The 24,619-nt window shown below is 41.6% G+C and overlaps 1 protein-coding gene across 6 annotated transcripts in view; it reads left to right on the top strand.

Moving 5' to 3' along the window:
* Window positions 1-24,619, top strand: part of TMEM117 (transmembrane protein 117) — a 394,958-nt gene that overhangs the window by 14,539 nt on the left and 355,800 nt on the right. The gene's annotated exons all lie outside the window — the stretch shown is intronic.

The following is a 24,619-nucleotide window of genomic DNA, read 5'->3' on the forward strand; positions in this document are numbered from 1 at the left end:
TGTGTTGGGGTTTTGAGGATAATATGTCAATTGTGGGTTGGGGGGAAGAGCTCGTCTCCCCACTTAATAGGGATAAGAAGTTTTGTTGCAGAAAAGATCACAACAAAATCTCAAAGGGGTTGCCCTTGTAGTTTTTGGTTGTAACCCTTTTGCGCACCATGACATACAGTACAGTTATGTTGTGCTGCAGAATAAGGAGTATGCAGTGGACTCACGCATTGAGCCCACTTCACTTGCCTCGGATGCTGGCTGTATAATACAGCTGGCACCCGGCCGCAATGGCCGGCATTGGTGTCATTAAACACCATAGATGTTGCAATCAATAGTGATCATGGCATCTGTAGGGTTAGACAGAGGGAAGAGGCTCCCTCTGCCTTCTGATTGGAGCTCCCATGGAAAAATTGTGGGGCTTTGATTAGTTCCCATGACAGCCTGGGATCTTGGGAAAGTTCCCAGGCCTGTCATGGCAAACTGCCTGAAAAGCCATGTATTAGGCATGACAGTATTCTATTGCAGTCTATGGGGATCAGAAGATTGCATGTTCACCTCCCCTAAGGGAACTAAAATTACAACAAAAAAATGTAAAAACACAAAAGATCATAAAAATTCTAATCGCTCCTTATCGTAATTTTTACATGTAAAAAATTAACAAAATAGCAGGTATCACCGTACCTGAAAATGTCAGAACTAATAAAATATAAAATTGTTTTCCTGTGCGACTCTTCCTACTGATTGCCGTAAATAAAAAAAAAAATAATTAGCAATTTTTGGGTTACCTTGTCCCTGCAAAAATTGTAATAAACAGTGATCAAAAAGTCAAATGTACTCCCAAATGGTACCATTACAAACTACAGTTCCCACCACAAAAAAGCCCTCCTACAGCTCTGTAGACTGAAATGTGAAAAAGTTATGGCTCTGATTTGCCATTTTTTTTTCATTTTTCACAGCACAAAGTTTTGTTTGTTTTCCCATTTTCCAGTACAAACAATGTTAAAATAAATAGTGCCATTAAAAATACTTGTCCCTCAAAAAACAAGCCCTTATACGGAAATGTGAACAAAAAATAAATGAAGGCTCTTAAAGGCAGGGAAGGAAAAATTTTAATGAAAAACTAAAATAGACTGTGTCCCAAAAGCTTAACGCACATTGCCTGGGCTCTAATAAAAAAAATAAAAACACTTCTACTCATCTGTATCCAATCATTGGCCTTAGCCGTCTTTGGCGACTTACTGCTGAGACGAGTAATTAGCTGTAGAGTTATACAGAATGTCACCGCTGCAGCCACAACAATTCGTTGTGCCTGGGTAGAAGAAGGAGCATCAGCACTGGATCAGAGCTGGCTGCAAATGTGAGTGGAAGCATTTTTATTATTTTATGGGAGCAGTGTGCATTAATAAAAAATAACATGGGCAACCCTTTAAATTTTGTGGTTTTAAGGTTCTCAAAGTACACACAAAAAGTTAGGGATATTTGGCTTTCGGGTGAAATCTGTGGAAAACTTAAAAAGTTCACACTACAATGACATTACATCATGAAAGTAGGGCATTTAAGTAAAAGCATGCAATGGTGATTTTCTCATCTAAAACAATTTATTTAAACAAAAACCAACAACAGTGGTGGGTATACCCCCACACAAAAAAGTCAATGTCTCCAAAACTTGTCATGTGGTCTTGAGCGTCAATTACAGCTTCACAATGACGTCTCATGCTGTTCACAAGTTGACTTATTGTCTGCTGAGACATGGCATCCCACTCTTCTTGAAGGGAAGCCCTCAGGTAAATAGAGGTTTTGGGGTACAGAGTTACGAGCATCTACACAGCGACTCAGCTGATCCTATAGGTTTTCTATGGGATTCAGGTCTGGAGAAAGTGCAGGGCACTCCATTTGAGGTAATGCAGTCTCCAGCTGCTGTTCCCTAATGATGTGACCTTGATAAGCTGGCACATTGTAGTCCATGAAGAGGAAATTAGGCCTGTCTTGTTCATGCAGAGGCACAATGACTGGATTACTGATGTTATTCAAGTAGTATGGGATTGTCACTGTATTAATCATAAAGTGTAGGGCAGTTCTGTATAGACTAGACACAGCTGCCCTCACTGTAACACCACCACCAAAGGCAAACAGTGGCTGATGCATAGTGCTCTCCTTGACGTCTCCAACATCATTGGCGGCCATCATTTCTGCTCAGCGTAAATGGACTTTCATCAGTGAACAGCACTGAGGCCCACTAGTCCCTCATCCAGCATAGATGCTCCCTTGCCCATGCAAGACAATGTCACCTGTGGTCAGGTACCTTTGCAGGTCACCTAGCACGCAGACCATGCTGATGTAAATGGTTTCGAATGGTCTGATGTGACACTCTAACCTCCCTTAAATGTGCCTAGAGTTGTGTGGCATTCATCGTCCGGTTCTGCAGGGCATTGTTCACAATGAAGTGGTGGTCAGTGTACAATGTGGCCAAAGGACGTCCACTTCTATGCCTTTCTGTGACTCTCCCAGTTTCTCTGTATCTCTGTTGCAACCTGCCGATGACACTCTGTAATATTCTATGCTCAGGGGCCACTTCTGTCTGAGAACATCCTGCTTGAAGCCTCACAATGGTAAAGTACTGTTGATCAATTGTTAGGTGTCGTCTTGGTCTCATGATGTCAAAATGGGAACAGCATGATGAGAAGGACTGTTTAAATACTAATTGTAATTGAACCAGGAAATGTATTGGGCGATTTATGGATCAAACACCTGTTTTGAATTTTCCCATTAATGTCCTTGTTAGAGAGTTGTGCAAAAAGTACTGAAACATTGAGGAGTTGGACATGTGCATTCAAAAGTTTAGAGAAGGTCACAGTAAGTTTACCTTTAAAGGTTAGAGTGCCTTTTAGGTTCATCCTAAAATTTCACCCACAAGTATTTCAAGAGACTTGTTCATGCAGACAATTTGCCTTTCCACCACATCCTAACCAGTGAATGAGCAGGCAGTGAACTCTTTTAGTCAGTGAAATTGTTTTTATACAACCAGTTGGAGATGACATGTGCTTTGTGATTTGGTTCATTATTTGGCTGGATGTAGCTGTTAGAAGATGTGTTAAGACTGGTGGGATAAAACTAGTACATGGCTAGACATTTTTGGCTAACCTTATACCACCTATTGGTTGACTTACTTTATAACAGAATTTTGTGCCAAAACAGTGGATTTATCAGGTTAGTAATTGGCCTTTTATTATTTTATGGCATTCCCCCCTTGACCCACTCTTTGTGATTTTGGAAAACCCCTTTCATTGTTTGTACTATATTAATACACTATACGCTATAAAGGAGCATCCCTACACCAAGTCTTGAATGAATATATACATATATATATATATATATATATATATATATGTAATACATACATTTCTCGTATGTTCCATGCATAGATTATGAGATAGAGAAGAGACTCAAAAATGCACAGGGCTATACCACACTCTGTGAATTATAATCCATTGGTTCTTTACATTGCAGTGTAAGTAAAGTTTTGTGTATGTAAAATAACACACAGTGTTGAACTTTTTATATAAAAACTGAAATGTCTAAAGATCTGCTTCTTTAAATGAGTTGCAACGACTAATCTCAGTTTTTGTGGTGTGGCTTTGATCTGCTCCACTTCCAGAACATGTGAATGTACCCTTAAGGCCTCTTGCACACGGCCGTCCCGTGCATTGGGGACTGCAATTTGTGGTCCCCAATGCACAGGCAATGTCCGTGCGGTGGCTGGGACGGATTGAGACCCATTCAACTTGAATGGGTCCGTGATCCGTCCACACGGCAAAAAAATAGACAGAAATACCACGGAAGCACTCTGTAGTTCAGCACTGCAGCTCCGGATTGCGGACCCATTCAAGTGAATGGGTCCGAATCAGTGATGCAGGAAGCACACGGCCGGTGCCTGCATATTGCGGAACCGCTATTTGCGGGGCGCAATACGGCCATGGCCAGGCAACGGCCGTGGCATGAGGCCTGAGTAGCAGTGCTGCTGGAGAACCTGATATCGAAAGCTCACACAGCTTTTAAGTTTACTATTAACAAGATTACTTGCTCTGTAATTTGACCATTTTATGTGTTTTTATTGTAAAAACTGGCAATGATCCAAAGAGATACGAGGTATAAAATGTTCCATGATAACCATATCTTTAGACTTTCCTCCCACTTTTAGTTAATAACATTGAGACAAAAGTAATGAGAACTTGGTGTAATAAAAGCTTATGGGGTCAATTATCAAACTAGTGTAAAGTAAAACTGGCTTAGTTACCCATAGCAGCCAATCAGATTCCACCTTTTATTTTCCAAAGGAGCTGTGGTAAATGAAAGGTGGAATCTGATTGGTTGCTGTGGGCAACTAAGCCAGTTCTACTTTACACCAGTTTGATAAATGATCCATTTAGTCTAGAGCAGAGAAAGGTGTGCTGTGCTGCCAGGACCGGCTCCAGGTTCATGTGGGCCCTTGGGCGATACAGTCTGAGTAGGTCCCCTTGTGGCATTTTGCAAGACACACGCGGTAGTGAAACTGCATGTATTAGAGATATTGCCAAATACAATAGACAGAACATGCTACAGAGTGAATATATGTGAATCAGTCCTTATGCAACTACTTTTTTACCTACCAGTGTTTTAGTTCCTCTGGTCTACTCACAGTATTCCCTTTTTAACTGTACACCCTCTAAAGAAAAACTACAGACATTGAATATACTGTACTGCAGACTGGGAGAGGGTTGCTAAGCTGGAGGCACTTTGCCCCACAGACACACACTGCCCCACTTTATGAGTATGATGCTGATGTGCAGCCAACCTCCTCTGACTGGCTGCTCACACTCTGCGCTGGCACCTAGCCTGTTGGGCTTTCCTGTGGCTTCATTACAGATCACAGAGCCGCAAGCTACTATTGGCTGAGAGCGGAGATGTAATTATTGCCCCTTTGTGGCAGCACACAGTAGTAATGCCCAGATGTGCCCCTTCACAGTAGTTATTCCCACACTGTGTCCCCCTTCACAGTAGTAGTGCCCACATTGTGCCCCTCACAGTAGTAATGCCCACATGTGCCCCTTTCACAAAAGCTATGGCCAGATATGTGCCCCATTCACAGTAGTTATGCCCAGATATGTGCCCTCTAACAATAGCTATGCCCAAATATGTGCCCCCTCATGGTAGCTATGCCCAGATGTGCCCCCTTACAGTAGTTATGTGCCCCCACACAGTAGCTATGACCAGATGTACCCCCTCACAGTAGTTATGCCAAGATATGTGCCCTGTCATAGTAGTTATGCCAAGATATGTGTCCCCTCACAGTAGATATGCCAAGATATGTGCCCCTCACAGTAGATATGCCAAGATATATGCCATCTTCACAGTAGTTGTGCACAGATTTGTGCGCCCTTTACAGTAGTTATGCCGTGATGTGTCCCTTTATAGTAGATATGCGCCCACTTCACAGGAAGTGAAACAAAGAAACAGTAAATACTCACCTAGTTCCTCCTCTGCACTCCCCATCAGCTGCAGGATACAGTGACACATTATGCTGCTGTATAGGAGGCTGATTCCCAGCCTACCCCACTCCTCCTCCTACACAGACCAGCAGTGCTACGTATGTGTGAGGCCATCATGCTGCTGCTGTGAAGCGCCGGCAGCTGAATGGTGGAGCGGGGATGCGTATTGCCAGTGCCACTGTTAACATTTATTGCAGCCACAGCCACTACCACTCCTGTTCTCTGCTCCCGCGCCTCCAAGGCTTGAGGCAGATACATAGAAAGTACAGACATTTTAGCAAATACAGTAATGAAACAAATATTTAAGTGGTGAGTTTCTGCATCGGCTACTTTTGAGTCTGTAAAACAAGGGCTGGGGACAGGGTTGCAATCTTAAGAATGCACGATACCTATTTGCTTTTTAAAACACTTTTTGAAAGCAAGCACTGCAGCTCCTGTCCCTGCTGTTTGTACTCCCCTGTTTTAACCATGGTGATCATGTGGGGAAGTACGGAGAGTAATCACTTCCAGGACAGCAGGAACATAAGCCATGGCTTGCATACAGTGATTTTATTTATTTATTTTTATTTTTTAATGTTGGAGAACCCTTTTATGTTTTAATATATTTTATTAGACCTTATATAAACATTAAAGACAATAGAATAGTGGTCTGCTTAATCCTTCGTTTAAGAAACATTTTGAACCGTCTAGATGGTCATAAACAATTTAAGTTTAATAAAACCCACATTTTCATACCACGTATTTATAAAGACAAAGAGAAGAAAAAGAAAATAAAGAGAGAAAAAAGACTATAGTGGTTAGAAAAGAAAAAAAATATAAGTCCTGTCAAAGTATTCCTACGTTCTTATGTGTATGAGTGAAACAAACAACATTCTAGAGCTACCATCTCCATTAAATATTGGAGATGGATAGGTCCAGACCTCTATATTTCAGCCATGGGTTCCATACAGCGACAATTTTTTTTTCGGTGCATCAGGTTCCCAATGAGCAAACTGTTCAAATCGGTATAGTTGGTCCCAGTATGAGATTGTTGGTGCCTCTATTTGTTTCCATAAACTGGCTATTAATATTCTGGCCGCCCCCCATTAATATTAGAGCCAATTTTTTAACATCAGATGGAATTTGTAAGTGTAAAATAAGGCCCAAAAGGCATACCTTAGGGGAGATCGGCAAATCTATATTACACATTACTGATATTTCCCTACATATCAGCAGCCAGTATTCTTTAATTTTAGGGCACAGCCACCAGATATGGAAAAATTAACCTATCTCTCTCCTACATCTCCAGCACATAGGTTTTTTTTTTCTGGATAGTATTTATTTATCCTTTCTGGTGTATAATACCGTACAGTAATTTTCCTGAAGAGATTTTAGATGTTTGAGACATTATCGATAGTTTTTCACCATCTAAAAATTTCATTCCAAGATCTTCTTCCCACTTTGTAATGAACCAAAATTCATTTAATGTATTTCCGGGTAATAATAAAACATATAGAGTAGAGATCTTTTTAGCAGGCTCTTTTTGTTGTCTAACTAATTTCTCAAATTGAGAGTATTCTTTCGGAGTTTCCAGAAATGTGAGATAAGATCTAATATAATGAATAAGATGCTGGATGTGAAAAGGGGAGAGACTTTTCAACTGAGGATTGATTTTGATCTCTGACATAGTAGGCAAGGTTCCCAATAGACATAAACCCGATAGAGAGAGACTAATATTATATGCTTCAGGAGGGAGAGTTTCTAAAAATATATTGGGGGAGTCAAGGAGAGCATCTGAGACCCGTATAAGAGTCATAGGGTCTGTTATATGTTTTTTCCCATCCCCAATAATGCCAAAAGCTGAGAGTGTTTTTAGTAAGGATATTATACACATTATTATTTATATATATATTTGATTTATTTATTTTTTCCTATTAATGCAACTCTTGATGGAGCTCATAGCATTTTCTACTTAAATATCTAATCGATCTTCGTGATATCTCAGCCAGTCAAGGCACCTAGTCCCTTGTATCGATTTATAGTATAGTTTAAAATCAGGAATTCCAAGTTCCCCTTTTCTCGCTGACTGGATTAAGAGTTTATGTGAAAGTCTAGGTCTCAATTTCTTCCATAAAAACAAAGAAATAATTGACATACGCTTTTGGAAGAAAGACATGGGAAGAGGGACTGGTAATAATTGCATAATATATACAATTATAGGTAGGAAAACAGACTTTAACAAGGCATACGGTATGTCCCACAAACTTAAGGTGAGATCCATCTGTTTAGGGAGGTCTAAATAGTTTGCTTTATAAAGGGATGAAATATTAGAAGTTAGAATAATGCCCAAAAATGTTATAGAATAAGAAGTCTATGTAAACGGAGCTAAATGTTGACGCCTAATGGCTGTAGAAGCTGGTAACGATATATTTAGGACCTGGGATTTATCCAAATTTATTTTAAAATTTTATAATGTACCAAATGGTCTAAATTTGAAATTATTGCAGGACAGACGCTTGACGGATTTGTAAGAAAGAACAGAACATCATCTGCAAATTCAGCAAGGTGATGTTGTCTGTTTCCCAGGGTAATCCCCTCTATTCTCTCATCTTGTCGAATAGCCTGTAAAATAGTTTCAATTACTAGGATAAATAGAATTGGGGAGAGTGGGCATCCCTGTCTAGTGCCAGGGGCTGACTGGCAACTTTTGGCCCAGGGGGCAAGTAACACCCAGAGGCCCACTGAGCCCCCCTCCTGCTTTCCCAGTTCCCCTGCCTCCTCCTGACCCCCCCCCCCTTGCCACTTTCGTCAGCCATGTAAATTACAACACAGTAAAACAAAATAAACTAGGCATGCTCCGATATATCGGCCGCCGAAACATATCAGCCGAAAATTGCATTTTTGGTATAATGCCGAAAGTGTAATTTTCTGGCTGATACAGTGTTGCATCCGTGTATTCTCTCCTCCCCGCTGGGCGCTGCTCTGTGTCCCCCCCATGACACTTGATGACTTTTGCAGGAGAAACTGTATATTGTGTGGCACAGTGTAGGCTATATGTGTATAACATAAACATATTTTATTTGAAAACTTACAGTTACTTGACCCTTGGGGATCTCGGACGCCACTTCCACACTTTGGTCGGGGGCTCGGCGGAGCTGATGTTGTGTTTTATCCTAATGAGAAAGATTTCATAATAAGGATTTGGAGAAGGGGCAGAGGGATAGCAGAGCAGGGAGAGGCTGGTGCTGCTACTAGGGGGTCATACCATGGGGGAGTAATAAAACCCACCATAATGCCCCCCCCCAGTAGAAATAATTTTCCTTATAATAGACAGTGCACAAAATACCCCCTTGTAATATCCCCAGTTGAGCTAATGTCCCCATAGTGCCCCCTATAATGTGCTAGTAGCCAGATAGGGCCCCCTATAATGTGCCAGTAGCCAGATAGGGCCCCCCTATAATGTGCCAGTAGCCAGATAGGGCCCCCCTATAATGTGCCAGTAGCCAGATAGAGCCCACCTATAATGTGCCAGTAGCCATAGGCCCCCTCCACTATAATGTGCCAGTACCCAGAGAGGGCCCCCCTATAATGTGCCAGTAGCCATAGGCCCCCCTATAATGTGCCAGTAGCCATAGCCCCTCCACTAATGTGCCAGTAGCCATAGCCCCCCACTAATGTGCCAGTAGCCATAGCCCCCCCACTAATGTGCCAGTAGCCATAGCCCCCCCACTAATGTGCCAGTAGCCATAGCCCCCCCACTAATGTGCCAGTAGCCACATAGGGCCCCCCTATAATGTGCCAGTAGCCACATAGGGCCACCCTATAATGTGCCAGTAGCCATAGGCCCCCATAATGTGCCAGTAGCCATAGGCCCCCATAATGTGCCAGTAGCCATAGGCCCCCCAAAATGTGCCAGTAGCCATAGGCCCCCCAAAATGTGCCAGTAGCCATAGGCCCCCCATAATGTGCCAGTAGCCATAGGCCCCCCATAATGTGCCAGTAGCCATAGGCCCCCCATAATGTGCCAGTAGCCATAGGCCCCCCATAATGTGCCAGTAGCCATAGGGCCCCCATAATGTGCCAGTAGCCATAGGGCCCCCATAATCTGCCATCAGCCCATAGTCCCCCTATAATCTGCCATCAGCCCATAGTCCCCCTATAATCTGCCAGTAGCCATAGGCCCCCCTATAATGTGCCAGTAGCCATAGGCCCCCCTATAATCTGCCAGTAGCCATAGGTCCCCCTATAATCTGCCAGTAGCCATAGGCCCCCCCTATAATCTGCCAGTAGCCATAGGCCCCCCCTATAATCTGCCAGTAGCCATAGGCCTCCCATAATGTGCCAGTAGCCATAGGTCCCCCATAATGTGCCAGTAGCCATAGCCCCCCCATATAATGTGCAAGTAGCCATAGCCCCCCCCTATAATGTGCCAGTAGCCATAGGCCCCCCTATAATCTGCCAGTAGCCTTAGCCCCCTATAATCTGCCAGTAGCCATAGGCCCCCCATAATGTGCCAGTAGCCATAGGTCCCCCATAATGTGCCAGTAGCCATAGGTCCCCCATAATGTGCCAGTACCCATAGCCCCCCCCCATAATGTGCCAGTAGCCATAGGCCCCCATATAATCTGCCAGTAGCCATAGGCCCCCCACTAATGTGCCAATAGCCAGATAGGGCCCCCCACTAATGTGCCAGGAGTAGCCAGATAGGGGCCCCCCTATAATGTGCCAGGAGTAGCCACTAGCCAGATTGTGCCCCCCACCCCCCTCATAAAGTGCCAGGCCCAGGGCCAGTAGCCAGATAGGGACAGAAATAAAGAAGAAGAAAAAAAAAAATGTCAGTCAGACTTATAGTTACCTCCCTGCTTCTCTGGAATACTCCGGTCCCGCCTCCAGCCAGCACAGATCTAATCACTTTACGGCAGCGCAGCGGCTCAGTCAGGCCGCAGGACCGGCGCAGGTGGCGCGATGACGTCATCGCGCCGATGACGTCATCGCGCCGCCTGCGCCGGTCCGGCGGCCTGTCTGATAGGCTGCCGGCAACACGCCTCCCCTGCTCCCCGTCTCCCTGGCTTAAAGTGGCTGTTCATTCCGGCCCGGCCGGCCGGCCGGCCGGGACAGCAAGCCAGGGAGGCCCGGGGGGAAATTGACCCCCTGCCCCCCGGCCCAGTCCGCCCCTGTCTAGTGCCATTACTGATACCAAAGCGAGGAGAGGGTGTTCCGTTGACCCAAATCTGGAGTGTAGATGTCTTTATATACCTGACAACATGGCCATTATCGCATTAATAAAAGGTAGTGGAATCCTGAAACGATTTAAAGTCCTGGTTAGAAACAGCCAATCAATTCGGTCAAAGGCTTTTTCTGCATCTGTATTCAAGAAGACCAGGGAAGTATTTATTTTATTTACGAATTAAAGTAAATAAAAAATACGTGTGGTATATATTTTGCCTTCCCTACCGGGGATAAATCCAATCTGTTCAGTAGAGATTATTGATGGAACGAATAGTTTCAGTCTGTTAGCAAAAAGTTTAGCGAACAATTTTGGGTCATTGTTTAAAAGTGTAATGGGACGATAGTTTGCACAATGGGTAGGATCTTTATTTTCCTTTGGTATTATCGATATATGTGCGGATAGCGTCTGAGGTGGTAGTGGTTAACCACCCAAAGTTGCATTACAGACGTCAAGCAGATGAGGGAGGAGGATATGCCTAAATAAGTTATAATAAGATATTGGTAGGCCATCTTGGCCTGGAGTTTTTTTAAGTGGAGATTCCTTCAGGGCCTTATCGAGTTCAGTCATTGTAAAGGGTTTATTCAACAACTCTGCCTGTTTTATTGTAATAGTTGGTAATGATAGACTAGAAAGCCAATTATCAATAACCTTTTTACAGAGTTCTAAATCCGACTGTGTAGTCTGAGGGCAGAGGTTATATAAATCCCTATAGTAATCACTGAACTGTTGGGCGATTTGCTCCGTGGTGTATAGTATTTGAGCAGAAGGGCAGTTAATTTTTGGTATATATGCTTTAGCATTCCTTTTCTTAATTTGTGACATTAGTCATTTGGAGGATTTATTTCCATGTGTGTAAAATTTGAACTGAGTTGAGAGGAATAATTTTGCAGTTTTTAATATTTAAAAGATTTTTCAGCTCTGTATGGGTTAGTTGAGCGTAATATACCTAAAGAAAGGTTACGTTTGTGGGATCTTTCCAAACTCGCTATTTTATCTTGTAGTTTTACTGTCTTTTTTTTGTCTAAGTTTATTGATATGAGCACTTAGAGCTATAAGATGATCTCTAACCACTGTTTTGTGGGCCTCCGAAAGGATACCCCGAGGAACTTCTTTGGAGTCATGTTTGGTACCCAAACCCGAACTTCTTCACAGAAGATTGTATGATTGTATTATTTTCCCTTATGACATGGTTATAAGGGAAAATAATAGCATTCTGAATACAGAATGCATAGTAAAATAGCGCTGGAGGGGTTAAAAAAAAGAAATAAAATAATTTAACTCACCTTAGTCCACTTGATCGTGCAGCTCTTTTGTCTGTCTTCTGTGCTGTGTGCAGGAACAGGACCTGTGGTGACGTCACTCCGGCCATCACATTGTCCATCACATGATCCATCACCATGGTAAAAGATCATGTGACAGACCATGTGATGACCGGAGTGATGTCACCACAGGTCCTGTTCCTGCACACAGCAAAGAAAGAAGACAGAAGAGATGCCGGCTGCGCGATCAAGTGGATTAAGGGGAGTTAAATTATTATTATTCTTTTTTTAACCCCTCCAGTACTATTTTACGATGCATTCTGTATTCATAATGCTATTATTTTCCCTTATAACCATATTATAAGGGAAAATAATAATGATCGGGTCTCCATCCCGATCGTCTCCTAGCAACCGTGCGTGAAAAATTTTCACGGAACCCATTCATTTCCATGGGGCCTGCGTTACATGAAAAACGCACAAAATAGAGCATGCTGCGATTTTCACGCAACGCACAAGTGATGCGTGAAAATCACTGCTCATGTAAACAGGCCCATAGAAATGAATGGGTCGGGATTCAGTGCGGGTGCAATGCGTTTAACTCACGCATCGCATCCGCGCGGAATACTCGCCCGTGTGAAAGGGGCCTTAGAGATGGAAGTGGAGGAGCCTGAGGAGTCCAATATCGGATCTATTGCAACATTTATATCACCCCCCCAGGATAATGCCTCCCTCAGCAAATTCGCTACATTTTTGCAAAGTTTTATTTAACTTGCAGGGTGTTTGGAGCATAAATATTTCCCAAGGAAGGTGAATAGCTGGGAACCTATTTCCCCCTTGAGAAAGATACATCTTCCCTCAGAGTCAATTTGGGATGAGCTCACCACAAAGAGAAGTTTTGCATGAAAAGCTATACTAACCCCTTTAGAGGCTGATCTAGGAGATGTACTATGAAACCATTGGTTGTAATGCAGGTGTGCTAATTTTGGTATATGTTTATGTCTAAAATGTGTTTCCTGCAACAAATCTATTCCTACCTAGTGTTTGTTCAGGAATTTACCTATTTGGCTCCTCTTTGCTGGTGCATTCATCCCTCTGACGTTGAAAGTACAAATTTTAAGCGTAGTCATTGGGGGAAAAGAAAAAAAGGAAAAAAATGTATCTTAGGAAAGTATCAACATTTTTACAGTAAGAAGAAAGTAAGGGTCGCTGAGAGGTTTGTTGGTAAAATAACTCATGGGCCTGTTTAACAATATTCATTAGAGTACTTGATATGACAGGAAGAAAAAATAAAGTTACAATTATTCATTTGAAGAATACAATAACAGTTTGTTGAGATCAATGTGCTCCACATATAATGATATTGGGATTGGCCCATCTCGGACATTGATGGCATATTGCTAGAATGTCAGATAGGTGTGGGACCCACCTCTGACACCTGCTCCTATCTCCAGAACGAGGCCGCTGAAGGGAAGGAAAGCACACAGCACATGCTCCATTCATCACTATGGGAGTTCTGAAAATTGGCAAGTGAGCATGCTTGGCTGTTTTTGGAAGTCCCATACCAATGAATGGAGAACGGACCTGGCCACCACTCTATTCACCACTATGGGACTGCAATAGATAGCCGATCCAGTGCTTGGCTATTTTCAGAACTTCCATTGCCGTTCACTATTGTGGGACCTAGTTCTGGAGATAGGTGTAGGTCCTACCTCTGGCACCTCCTCCTATCTGACATTGATGGCATGTCCTTGCGATATACAATCAATGTTTGAGATTGAAATACCGCTTTAAGGCATTACACTTAATAGGGCAATAAATGGAATTGAATGGTTTGATATTTCATAATAGTGCATATTCTGGTGATAGGGAAGTGTGGGAAATAAATAAGGTAATAAAGCTGCTCAAACAAATACATCCTTAACCCCATTACGCTCCTGTAAAATCAAACAGTGTTATGATCAAAATCATCTCTGTGAAAGAAAGACATCTGTGTTTCATAACCCATTCACGGACTGGATGCTTAGCTACTGACTGTCCCTAATGTTGTTGGCAAGTCAGCTTCTCGCTTTTTTGTATAAAAAGTGTTCTTTGTACGTTATTGTAATTTTATTTTTGTGTACCCTTTATACAGCAAAACACTGTATATATGAATGGAATGAGGAACCAATGAATCATTCAGTCAATAGCATAATAAAAAAAATAAAAAAAAATCTAAAAATAAAAGATGGGAAGTCTGGAAATAATAGTTTTAACAGTGAATAAAAACTAACTTGTAACTGAGCTCCACTCCACCGTTACCACATTTACCTCTTAGCATGAAAACATTATGGGGGACATTTATTAAAACTGGCGTATTAGGCTACTTTCACACTAGTGGCATCCTTCTCCGGCAGGCGTCTCTGGCAGGGGAACAGCCTGCTGGATCCATGCTGCCGCTAGTGCACCGTGCCGCCAGAAGTCTACTCCGGCCCTATTGACTACGACATGTCGTAGTTTTATTCCGGCTGCCTCTCGGCATGTTTTCCGTGCTGCAGCCAGACCTCCGGCCCGCCCCCATTATAGTCAATAGGGCCGGAGTGGACTTCCGGCGGCACGGTGCACTAGCAGCAGCACGCATCCGGCAGCCTCTTCCCCCGTCTGAACAGCCTGCCAGAGAAGGCTTCCGCTAGTATGAAAGTAGCCTTACATGCCTTCAGATGCATGTGTGCAGGTCCATGCGCCAAAGCAGAAATCTACACCAGCAAAGGAGCTTTAATCCCACGCTGGTTTCCTGTCATAGATATTAATAAATGTGCCAGGCTGGCTATAAGTGCCCCTGCACTGGCGAGCACCATTCTAAACCCATAAAAAGTCACAAAATTTTGCACAACCATGGGGTGTGCCAGGCTATGAGACTTTTTGATGCAAGTTTTCTGACATACATTCCCTTTAAAATAATCCTAGGCAGACATTTATTATCCCCTGTATCATCAGAAAATGACCTATTGTTTAAACCATGTTTTTATGTTAAGCATATATATTTTAGAATGAGTTTATTTTTTTATTTTTTTCATGTCAATATCTATATAAACAAAAGTATGTTAAGACTCCCTGTCATTTGAGAGAAGCTACATGGGCCATAGACACAATAGACACAAGCTGACCCCATTGATTTATATTGGAGAGGTTTGTAGGCACGCTCTGTGACTTGTGCAATGGTCAGAAGGGAGAAGATAAACTGCTATATTACTTACTGTGAATTGTGGTCCTTGTGTTATGCATATTGAGGTGACATCTGTGATTGTAATTCTGCCGGTGCTGATAATGATAATACCTACTGAAAAGTTATCTGTACTTAGTCTCTGACTGGCCCACCGGGGAGCCGGTGAGGGAGCGGACAATCAAGTGCAGGAGAAACAGAGAGGTACTGTCTGTGGAGCACTGTAATTAACACCTGTGGGGGACACTGTGGATGACACTATAGAGATCACTGGAGTGGACAGTCAGAGGGTCAGTGGGAGAGTGGTAAGGTACTATGCAGCAGAGGGTAGGAGGCTGATACTTTTGTAGGGAGCTCTTCGAAATTATCTTCCTCATGATCCCTCCTTTTTGTTCATATAGCAACGAGATTAGGCTATGTCCATTTTACCACAAACCATGACACAGCGCTAAATCTGTCAAATAACACCAACAGTGCCAGACACCCAGCGCATGTTTTGCCATAAAAAAAAACATAATACTTTCTTTAATTGTGACAGAATCTGCATTTGACGCAGATGTTTGACGCCACTATGGAGGAATTTTATGCTGCGCTGTAGCATCTGTTTGGCTCTTTTTGGAAGGTGTTTAGTGCCGCACTATGTGTTATTGGGGAGGCATTTTGTGCTGTTGTATTTGTTTGGCAAAACTAAAGACATATTTTGTGCTGCACTGTGGCATGTGATGCTGCTAGGCGGTACTATGTGCACATCATGCTGTTATTCAGTTGGCACTGCTGAGGGGTAATGTGAGCAGTACATGATGGTATTTGGTGCTGCTACAGAAATAATATGAGTAGTAGTTTTAACTGTTCACTGGTGAGGCCTGACTTTCCAACACTGTAGATTTGCTGTTGAGACTCTATTAGTAAATTCTTGAGAAGCCCTGTACTAGTCCGTGGCCATGTGATGGCAGGATCAATATTTGAAACCATTATATAAGAGATCAAGTCAGAGCACCATGTCCTCTAGTTCGGCTGAGACAAAAAGTTTAAAAAGTTTGATGAAAAATGTCGAAAATGTCAAAATAAAAAAAATCGAATAAACCTTTTTTCACATTGAAGTTACTCTAAAACAATATTTGGTACCACTAATAATTCACATTTTCCCTATTCCCTAACAACAAAATGTAATTATAATCAATCGGTAAAGCATACCATAAAGAAGACCATTATGTGCAATACTTCTGAGCCTTTTACTTCAAAGTACATCTTTCTAAGCTTCCTCCTAACTCCCCAATAAGACAGTATTGTCTGTCATTTACAGATGCTAATTCTGCACATTAATTGGTCACTGTTGCTACAGGCCAGCTAGCTTATATTACTGTCGCCACTAGTCGGCCAAGTCAGTTGTGTGATTCAGTTTAGGTCCAATTTAATTCGACCCAAATCGAAAGTGCTCCAATTGCCCTAAAAGTTGTAGATGACACTCTGGGGTTTCCTAAGACTGTATGAAACTCATTTCAAGCTCTATAACACTAAGCCAGCATTAGTAATCTTAAAATGACAGCGACATATATGGCGTTGGGTAAACGCATGGCTGCTGGTGGTAACAAACAGCCTCTTTAAAAACAAAGTAAACTTTTTCATGTTTAAAAAAAGGTCAAAAAAATGCCTGATGGTGTATATACAGTTATGTGAACTTTCTTCTTTATCGGTCCTTTTTCTGATCTGAAAAATTGCTGGTGCCATTTTAAGAAATTTGCCCAAATTGAAAATTCTAATTTGGATTTGACTTGAATTTAATTTGTTTGGAGTTGATTCAATTATCTCCAGTCGCCACTCCTTCCAGCTTCCTTGTTAGTATTTGCCTACATACTGCTTGAATTGATACAATTAATGAGGTCATTTAAATGGGCTTTCTCAGGTTTTGATATTAATGATGTATCCTCAGGATAGGTCATCAATATCAGATTGGTGGGGGTTTGACTCACAGCATTCCCACCGATCAGTTGTTGGAGAAGGCAACGATGCTACTTTGAGCACCATAGCCTTCATGCAGCTTACCAAGCACAGTACCATTAATTGGATGGCAGCTGTGCTTGGTATTGCAGCTCAGCCCCATTCATTTCAATGGTTCACTGTGTTGTATTTCACATGTACGCTGCCTAAGTTTTGAATAAAACATCACTGATTGAATTGGAAGATTGCTGCAGATCTCTCTATATTGCTGTTCCTACTGGGAACCCAAGCCAGAACCCCTTACCGCGTGCACCACTCTGTCCTGGATTCATACCAAGTAACTCGAACATTGAATATGGATTTATCTTACTAAGGGACTTGTAGTTCTGCTTATCTGTGTTTGCGCTAAGCTTAGGCCACGTGGCCGATGAACGTGACATCACATGGCTTAGGAAGACGCCATGGTGCTTACTGGAGCACTGCAGCCTCTTCAAACAGCTGATTTGCCGGGTGTCGGGAGTCAGAACCCCACCGATCAGATATTGATGACCTATCTACAGTAGATATTTCTACTGTAAGTGTGTATGAATCTCACAAAAATATCATGGCATTGGATGGCATAGGTACAAAGGTATTCACCCCTAGAAGTATTGCTTCTAGGTTACAATATTTCAGTAGATATGGATCTCAAGCTTGTATGGCAGAACATTGCATGGCGTGCATGCAGGGGTTTTCTTATTTCTCTGCAACCACAGGCATAAATTCATCTGTGTCTGCATTGGGGGAGACAGCAGCCAAACATGAGGAGAGAACATTGTTTTAGCAATACACAGAAGTTATAGATTTTGTTAGAACCTGTTTATTGATGGGTTATGGTTCCCACCTTGTTTGAATGACAACAAATGTATGATCTTATGCAAGAACATTTTATAGTTTTTATATGCTTAAGCTTGTTATTTGCCAAAATGAAGATTACCGGGTTTGCACAGCTGCTGAAACTACACACCATTTCAGAAATCTGATAGAAAGCAAAAAGTAAACTGATATTTTCAGAGTAGATTGAACTGTTATATCTGTAGAAAACTATGACCATCATCACAATATGATATGGAACAAATGAGATGACAAATACCAGCATTGTGGCTAAAATCAGCATCAGTGGCTTCTTGGCTCTTCTACTATTGCATAGGTCCTTAAGGTGTCTTAAAGCACATAAGGAACTGAAATAACATATGAATATAATCGCACCAGGAATTAGAAAACCAAATGCAAACCTAAACAGTGTTAAGGGAACCACAAAATTCAATGGTTGTTCTAAGTAATCCAAACATGCAACGCCTTTTACTGAATGTTTTATGCTTAGTGTGTAGTAGATATCAGGGATTGATTCAATGAAAATGAATAGCCATATCGCTGTGGTGCAGAGCTTGGCTTTCTTCTTGTTCCACCATCTTGGTGCAGTCAATGGATGCACAGAATAAAGGTATCTATCAAAACTTATAAGCATTAAGAAGAAGATACTGCCGTATATGTTGATGTTGAAAAAAATTCTCTTAAATTGGCAAAATGCTGGAACAGAATACAAAACAAACTTATTAATGCTAAAGTAGATGGAGATCGGAACAATAATAATCCATGCAAAGTCACAGAGTGCAAGATTGAACAAAAAGATTGTGCTACTTGTCCATGCTTTACTGTAATGGGCATAACTGATGAGAACAATGATATTTCCCAGAAATCCAACAAAAAGACACATGAAGCACATTGCAATGAGAACATAGCAGTACCATTCCAGCTTGTCAACTGAGCAGATGAAAGACACACATGTGAAATTGTTGGTTTTCCAGTGGTGACTACCTGGAATAAAAGAGTAGGCTGATTTTTAGCTTACATAGTGGAGCGGAACACTGTGAAAAAAAATGGGATATAAAATTATCAAGCCATGAACCCAACCAAACACTTTGTAGACAGCTTCTGATCATTAATGGGGTTGGCTAATAACAGATAACCTCTTTTATTTGAGACCCCAGCACTAAACTGATTGCGTCAGGTTCAGCTTTTGAAACCCTTAGGGAAGTTGCCATCGGCTGCGCATTTACTCTGTGGCGCTGATTAACTGAAAAGAAGCAATTCTTACTCTATCGACCCAAACGGGGACTTCCTCTGAGATGTCCATTTGCCATACTAGAGCATATGGAAATGGGTTGTGTAGATAAGACAACTTAATTTCTGAATCTGATCAGGGTCATACCGGGGATCCTTGGGCCCACCAAAGGAAAATATTCTTGGGGCTTCATCCCCATATAATCAAAAAGTCTAACAGATTTTGATGAAAAAATACGGCTCCAATGTTTTACTCCTGGATCTTTGGCACAAACTATGGTATCAGAACTCGGGCCCACTAGAGGATCCTCTGGTGGATCAGTCTGATGCGTCTGATGAAGGGTAGATATTTTTTACTTTATACAAAACACAGCAAGACCTTTTTTTTTTTTATCTTGCTAGAAAATGACTCTGGCTGAAATGAAACTATCATAATACAGTTAATTGGTTTTAATCAAAGAACAACATTTTATATGTTAAACTGATCCATGTTGCTGTATTAGTGTTCTGCTGTCATTACTTTGAAATCATATCTGAGATCTTCACTTTTAAATTCTTTTCACACTTACTAACTGAATGTCCCCCCCCTTCCTTGTTTTTTAAATCTAGAAACGTATAACCTTTACCCCCACAATTATATCTACCCATACATAATTATATAATAGAGAATTTTAATTATTTGGCAGAAATGCCAGCTAAACTGAGATTGCAATTGAGTGCAGAATCCATCTGATCAGACGGGTGAAATGTGGAAGTATAATAATCTATGACATATATTTAATAGCTCACACTAAGCAGACTAGACAATACTAGCAACATGTATCCATTAATTATAATGATATAGTATAGAAAATATATTACATGATGTAACATACCTTCATTTAAAAACTGTGAATCGTTCCAGCATATCTTACCACAGTTCTGGATTTGTAGTTGCTGGTTTTCTGCCATTTTGTAGCAAGTAATATATATTTTTCCAGATTACTTTTCTAAATACAGGTACCAGGTAAGTAACTGACAGACCCGACTTGGCTTCCACCTGTTTGGAATCAAAGACGGTTTCAGTATGATCTGTTACTTATGTCAGCTGCATACAATACAGAGTGACTCTCACCACATGTTTACTTTCCAGTTAATAATGTGCAATGTATTTACTTAACCCTTTCAGGACCAAACCATTTTTCACCTTTCTGCCCAGGCCATTTTTATCAAATCTGATATGTGTCACTTTATCTGGTAATAACTTTAAAACGCTTTTACTTATCCAGGCTATTCTGAGATTGTTTTCTCGTCACATATTGTACTTCATGACAGTGGTAAAATTAGTTAAAAAAAATCATTTTTATTTATAAAAAAAAAAATCTTGACTTTTATAATAGATAGTAATAACATTTTAATAAAAAAAATTCCACTAACAAAGCAAGGGTTAACAGCCAAACAAAACTCAATATTTATTGCCCTGATTCTGTAGTTTACAGAAACACCCCATATATGGTCAGAAACTGCTGTACGGGCACACGGCATTGCGCAGAAGGATAGAAACGCCATATGGTTTTTGGAAAGCAGATTTCACTCGGATAATTTTAAGCTGCCATGTCACATTTGAAGACCCCCCTGATGCACCCCTAGAGTAAAAACTTCAAAAAAGACCCCATTTTGGAAACTATGGGATAAGGTAGCAGTTTTGTTGGTACTATTTTAGGGTACATATGATTTTTGGTTGCTCTATATTACACTTTTTGTGAGGCAAGATAACAAAAAATAGCTGTTTTAGCACAGTTTTTATTTTTTGTTATTTACAATGTTCATCCTGACAGGTTAGATCATGTGGTATTTTTGTAACAGTTTTACATAATAAAGCATTTTAGAAAAAATTATTTTTTTCGTGTCTCCATATTCTGAAAGCCATAGTTTTATTTTATATTTTTGGGCTGACTGTCTTATGTAGGGGTTAATTTTTTTCGGTATGAGATGACTGTTTGATTGGTACTATTTTAGGGTGCATATGACAAAAAATAGCTTTTCTTACACTCTTTTAATTTTTTTACGATGTACACCTGAGGGGTTAGGTCATGTGATATTTTTATAGATTAGGTCATTGGAGATGTGACAATACCTAATATGTATACTTTTATTTATGTAAGTTTTACACAATGATATCATTTTTGAAACAAAAACAAAATACTAGTTTTAGTGACGCCATAGTCATAGTTTTTATTTTAGTTTTGGGGCGATTGTCTTAGGTAGGATAATTTTTGTGGGATGAGATGGTTTGACTGGTACTATTTTGGGGTGCATATGACTTTTTGATCACTTGCTATTACACTTTTTGTGATATAAGGTGACAAAAAAATGGCTTTTTTGACACCATTTTTATTCTATTTTTTATGGTGTTCACCGAGGGGTTAGTTAATGTGGTATTTTTATAGAGCAGGTTGTTACGGACGCAGCAATGCCTAATATTTCAACTTTAATAGTTTTTTTTACATTTAACACAATAAAAGCATTTTTTGAAACCAAAAAAATAATGTTTTAGTGTCTAGATAGTCTGAGAGCCATATTTATTTTTATTTTTGGGGCGATTGTCTTAGATAAGGGCTCATTTTTTGCGGGATGAGGTGACGGTAAGATTTGAACTATTTTGGAGGACATTTGCCTTTTTGATCGCTTTGTGTTGCACTAGTGTTAGATTAGTGATGCAAGATGACAAACAATTTTTTTTAGCACAGTTTTTTTTTTTTTTTTTACTGGGTTAGGTCATAAGATATTTTTATAGAGATGGTCGATGCGGACGCGGCGATATTTAATACGTCTACCTTTCCTACCTTTCTTTTTTTTTTTTTTTACTTGAAACTTTAAAAAAAAAATCTGTAAAACTTTATTTTGAATTTATTTTACACTTTATTTTTTGTCCCACTCTGGGACTTCAACCTTTGGGTATCTGATCCCCTTTACAATACTTCTGTCTTGTGATGCATTGGCTGTAAGTGTATTACCAGTGTAATACACTTACAGCTTGCTTGCCTGTGAGATCCAGGGGGCTGGATCTCACAGGCTCTCCCAGAAGGCAGTCACGATGCCTAAGGAAGCTGCCTTCCCTGCCATCGGGTCCCCGTCACAGCAGTGCGGGGACCCGATGGCCACTCCGCACACGTCTGAAGTCTGCACGTGCTGCGGTCAGCGCTGACCGCAACCGTTCAGGGGTTAATGAGTTGGCATCAGTGATTTCACCGTTGCCGGCGCATACAGCAGGGGTCTGGCTGTCAGTGACTGCTGAACCTCTGCCGCGGATCGGGTGGGCACAGCTCCTGCAGCATTAAGTCACATCAGGTTGCGCCGTAAATGTACGGCGCTGGGCGTTAAGGAGTTAACAGGGTTATGTATTTGGAAATTATGAAATCACTGCACTAATGAAAAATTACTAAGCTGAATTTCTCATAAGCATGTTCAGTTATTTTATTTTACTTTTATCAGTTTTAATTTCTAATTCTATTATTGTTATTTTAAATGCGCATTATGTAAAATTTCACCTAATGCTACAATTTGCATGGATCTTTTTTTGCCATCAGCAGAATGTATCTCGCAGGTTCTGCTTGTGCACAAGAGTGTCAGTAAGTTACTACAGACACTGCTACCCACATTATTATCAGTAATGCCCAAGCCAAGCATCATGATTTTAGTTTTGGAGTTTGAATTTTACCAGTTGTATTGCGCAGAAGTCTGTTAAAGGGCATCTGTCAGCAGATTTGTACCTAAGAAACTGGCTGACCTGTGCACTTCTGTGGTGGTTCTCTCCTCCTCATATGATGTTTGATTGACAGGGCTCAAGCAGTAAAAACATCATTATGCCTGGTTCTGTCAATCAAGGTGCAGAGGCTGCTGCAGTTGCAGAGAGAGGGCTGAGTCTCTAGGAGCAACGACAATGTCCCGTTGCTCCTAAAGGCTCATTTGCATATATTAAAGCATATTTTTTCTCAGCAATGCGGACACATATGAACAAGGGACCAATACACATGCCAAACATATTTGCAACAGGCCCTGTGTAATTTCACACAAAACATCACCCCTTTTTGCTAAGCTCCCCGTACGGCAGGCGCGTTGCAGGCCAATAGGAGAATTAGTGGGGAGCCAGTGCTGGAAGCAGGTGAGTAAGCTTCCCTGTATGGGTCCTGGCAAGTGGGGGACTCTGCTAACCACCCCATCCCCCTATTTTTGCTACAACCCTACTTTTCAATTTACAAACTCATTGGGACGGGTCCCTTCAGGATAGCATATTGGGGGTCACATACAGCTTATGATGCTATTTGTTTTAAGCAGTGGAAATAAATTAGCCACAGTGTACTTGTATATTATGTCATTATTGATTGATTTTGATAACACAATACCGGACATCAGGGCCGGCGTCAGAACCCGGCAAACCCTGGCAAGTGCCGGGGCCCACTGTAAGTTAGGGGGCCCACTCGTCTCCGCGGCGGCCCCTTTAAAATGTTTGCCAGAAATATTTGCGCAGCGCAGCGCCTGCTCGCCGTCCGAGCCATAATTATTCATGTTGCGCAGCGCCCGCCCCCTCTCTCACGTGATCCTCTTCTCTTCTGACTCCGAGTCCAGGCACCGCACGCCGCACAGATCAACGAATCCAGCGATGATCCTCATTTGAGTCTGACTCACTGTAAGCCCGCCCCCAGCCAGCAGCAGGCCTGATAGCCGAGCCCAGAGGAAACCTGGCGCCCAGCCCAGAGGAAACCTGGAGGAGCTGAATGCTGCTGCTGGACTCGTTTTAAATTTAGAATTAAGGTGAACTAGTAACAGTCACATACCAAGACCAGTTCATGAATTTTTGCCAATAAACTGTATAATTGATTTCATGTGTTCTGGTATTTTCTTATAGGAGTTTATATAGTGTTTTAGGCCGAATGCACACGTCCGCGTTCCACGGCTGTGAGCGGTCCGTGGTATCCCGGCCTGGCATCCTGCTGAGAGCAGGAGCGCACGGTGTCATTGGTTTCTGCTATGACGCCGTGCGCTTCATGCCGCCGCTGCACTACAGTAATACACTGGTATAGATCATACGAGTGTATTACTGTAGTGCAGCGGCGGCATGAAGCGCACGGCGTCATAGCAGAAACCAATGACGCCGTGCGCTCCTGCTCTCAGCAGGATGCCAGGCCGGGATACCACGGACCGCTCACAGCCGTGGAACGCGGACGTGTGCATTCGGCCTAAAACACTATATAAACTCCTATAAGAAAATACCAGAACACATGAAATCAATTATACAGTTTATTGGCAAAACTTCATAAGAGGAAATTTTCCTCTTATGAATTTTTGACAATAAAGTGTATTATTGATTATCATTTTCTTATAGGAGTTTGTTTTAAGCCTCATTCACACGGCC

This window comes from Bufo gargarizans, chromosome 2 (assembly GCF_014858855.1).
Source record: "Bufo gargarizans isolate SCDJY-AF-19 chromosome 2, ASM1485885v1, whole genome shotgun sequence".
Lineage (NCBI taxonomy): Eukaryota > Metazoa > Chordata > Amphibia > Anura > Bufonidae > Bufo > Bufo gargarizans.